Genomic DNA, 3,804 nt, shown 5'->3' on the forward strand with positions numbered 1-3,804 from the left:
TTTTTATTTGTTTTATTCCCAGGAAAAGGACTAATTTAAGGCTACACAATCAAGATTTTCTTTGACATTATAAATAATGAGATTTATTACAATTCATATCTTGTCTTTGCTTTCTGTATCTGCATTATAAATATGCACCTTATAAATACATCTATTTTCAGAAAACAGAAGCTGCACTTGTATAGCTGGTTATTTTTAAAAGTACTTTATGTTCTGGAGAGGTGCTATGCCTTGTTCTCAATCTATGTGAAGAAAGAATACGTGTATGAAAAAGCACTCTCCGTCCTTAAATAAGTTGTTAGGCACTGCATGTTGAAACTACTGACAGGGACAAAGGACTGAGGGAAACTTGCAGTAACTTAGGTCATAATTCAAGTAGATGCCATTGCATTATGCTATTAGACTGCAAGGCTATAGTAGAACTGCATGAGCAATTGTATTTGTTGTAAACCAATGAATAATGCTTTCATTAATTATTTGTTGAGTCTTGCTTTGGGTTTTGCATAGGACTTTACATTTGGAATGATTTTGAGACAGAAAACAAAACCGCACTCTCATTAGGTCATAATTGCTCTCTAACTGGATATCTGAAACATTATTTATATAAGTAGATTTTACTTATAAGCCTCATTAGCAATGAAGTAACCATATATATTATCCTAAGTTAAACATGATATACTTTTGGCTTTTTGTCAATTTTAAATGGGATGAAAAATCTTGGCATATAACTGAAATGTTTTACATGACATAAGATATTTTGTTTTTTATATTACATTCTATTATTCCTAAACACAGGATAAATAGACTTCTGAAAGCAAACATAGGAAAGTAGAAAAAGGGGTGGAGTAAAGGGTTATCAAAGAGGAGAGTATAAAATGGGTTTGGTGGACTGATGTCCCACTTTAATATTTTAATTTTGTTTGAGGATATCTTGGGTGCGGCAGGAATTCATCAGCATATTTAACAAAGCCATGCAGGGGAAAGTCTACAATGGAATGACCAGCTAACCAAAAGGCTAACAGTAGGGTATTGAAGGGGTGACAATAAAAGAAGTAAGAAAACTGGATTGGAAAAGAAGCACTAGCTACATTATGAAAGGGAGAGCTTTATTGCTCCACTTACTCAATGTATTTGTCAAGACCCAATCATTTGCAAAGTGCTGCACTGGATGCTTTATGCCGTAAAGTCAGGTTATAAGGAAGAATTTAAAAAGAGCAGTTATCATGCACTTATATTTATATAATATTATTTAATTTCACAACCACTGTATAAGGTAAATATTTATAAAATTTGTATTTTATATTAAAAATATTGGTAAATATTGATCCATTTTCCACTGGTTCAGCAAAATCCGGTAACTTACCCTAGATCCATTCCCTACATAAAACAATACATCTTGGATTTGTGATTTGAACAAGTTCTTATCCAAAAATTCACACAGTTTTGTCAATGAGAATAAGGGAAACTCACAAATACTGTATCAAATAGCAACCTTTGTACCCTAAATTATTTAATAGTCCCTAGATTGTTTTTCAGACACAGATAAATTTGGGCATCTAATTACACAAAGATAAAAGTTTTATGTCATATTGAATATGTTCCCTGTTTAATACCTCTTCTTTTATGGAAGATATGAAATTCATGGTAAGAATAACAGATATACAAATTTATAAATGTTTTCATTTATTCCATAAAAGATTTAAGACCTAACTTGAGCTCCCATTCTGACTGATGCTTTATCAAGGTTTCTAAGTTATCTTAGAAAATAAAATTTAATCTTCCTCAAAATTTTTCCCTGTGTTGATGTTAAACAGTTAACCTTTGAGTAGGGGAGTTACGAGGCTTGTGCAAATGGTACTGAGACATAGATAGGGGAGAAATGTTTATCTCTAAGTCCTGAAATGCCTGGGTGTAATGTTGGCCCTTGGTGGGGATGTAACTTGTCCCATTTGGTATTTGATCACATCCCATTTCCCATGGAATTGGCTGAGAGTGAGCCATGTACCCTAGAAACATTGGAGTGCCTTCCCTTGCTATGTATGCACTCTGGGAAACTCAGGGGAACTGTCTTTCTGACAACCTTTCTATTCTGTGACTAACACACCATGACAACAGATGGGAGTTTCCCATCAAGCTTGTCACCTCCTTAATCTCCATCTAGGAAATGAGGCACAGATACTCTAACTCCCTGATGCCCAAATTTAAAGAGGATACTAAGTAATATTGTCCTTCCCTTCATATTTAATCTGTGGATGAAGGTAGCTGTTGTTTGGAGGAGGTAGGATGTCTGCCTCTAACCTATAGAATATGTACCTTCTTCTCTCTTTCCCCAAACAGAAGGTATTTTATATCGTATGCAAAGTGAGTGGGACATGCTTTTCATTGATTAGTCATTGCTGACTCAGGTCATTTGAGCTTAAAGGGTAGAAATTTGACACCCCTTTTTTCTTGTCTGTTCTGATAACTTTATTATTCCCCAGCCCCAGGGCAATAGGGCTCTGAGTGCCAAGTAGGGAACTGTCACTGGGTACAAGGAAGTATATGGGAATAAAAAGTAGCTGGAATCAATTTACATTTCTACCACCATTTGTCTTTAGAAATTCAATGCTTATCCTCAATCAGTCATACAGATATCAATGAATTTTAAACACATACCATTTTAAACTGGGATTACCATATTCCAGGCACCTGATGGAAAGAGAAATATTTGGTCAGTCATGCAGTTGTTTCCAGATATTTAGTATTGTGCATACAATAAAAATGGCTGGATCTGTTTCCACTCTGGGCACTGTTTGGGGACTGTATACCAGTTATATAGTATAGAATATTTTACATTTTGAAACCAGTCTAGATATAAGCATCATCCTTGAAGGAATGATAATTGTAGGGGGAAATAAAATAATTTGTGAGAAATGTAAAAAACAAACAATATTATTTTTCTGTTCCAGTGTTCAATTTACCTGATGGCTAGCTGAATTTTTAAGCTGGCCGTGATACTCACTTTAATATAGTCCTCTTCTAAAGACTAAACTATGGTACAGTGATTTTTCTATAAATCAGAACTATTTCTACATGTCTAAGTTCTTGTGATTACTTATTTTGAGGGTAAAAATCAGAAAAGTAATTTCCAAAAATATACAAATTTTCTAACTACTTGTTTCATCTTTATTAAATTGTATTCTTCTAAAAGGCTTGATGGTACACTAGCCTCAAATAGGTTCTATATCAGAAAAAATCAATAATGCCTAGATGATTTAATCATTTGCATCCTAAAATTTTTGCAGAAATTCTTGAGTAATAAATATTTGACAAACACACATATTTTTTGTTTTATGAAAACTGCAATCTCTTTTAGAGGACATAGAACATTTTTTAAAGGCAAAAGAGGTTTATGCCATAATCCATCACTCAGCTGTAGCTATAAAATGGTTATTTATAAATTGCTTAATCTGGTTGCCTTATTTAATGGTTATTTTCATTATTTATTGGATTAATGTTGTAAACACAGTATTGATTCAAAGAGCAATGCTTTTCATAAAATATATATCTGACCATAAAATCGAGCAGTAAAAGTTGAAATATAAAGAATACTAGATCAGTTTTATCATTCCTTTAGCAATGTACACAAACCTTGTGTTTTGGAGTTACAGACACAGGGGACAATTTAAATATTAGATTCACATATTCTCAAATGCCATCATCATTAGTAGCAATTATCCTACCGAATGTACTTTAATCCTGCACTTCTAGAGAAAATATTTTAATTTAGAATATCCCGCCTGCTTAATAAAAAGTTATTATTTG

The sequence above is a fragment of the Propithecus coquereli genome, unplaced genomic scaffold (assembly GCF_000956105.1).
Source record: "Propithecus coquereli isolate 6110/MARCELLA unplaced genomic scaffold, Pcoq_1.0 Scaffold174, whole genome shotgun sequence".
Lineage (NCBI taxonomy): Eukaryota > Metazoa > Chordata > Mammalia > Primates > Indriidae > Propithecus > Propithecus coquereli.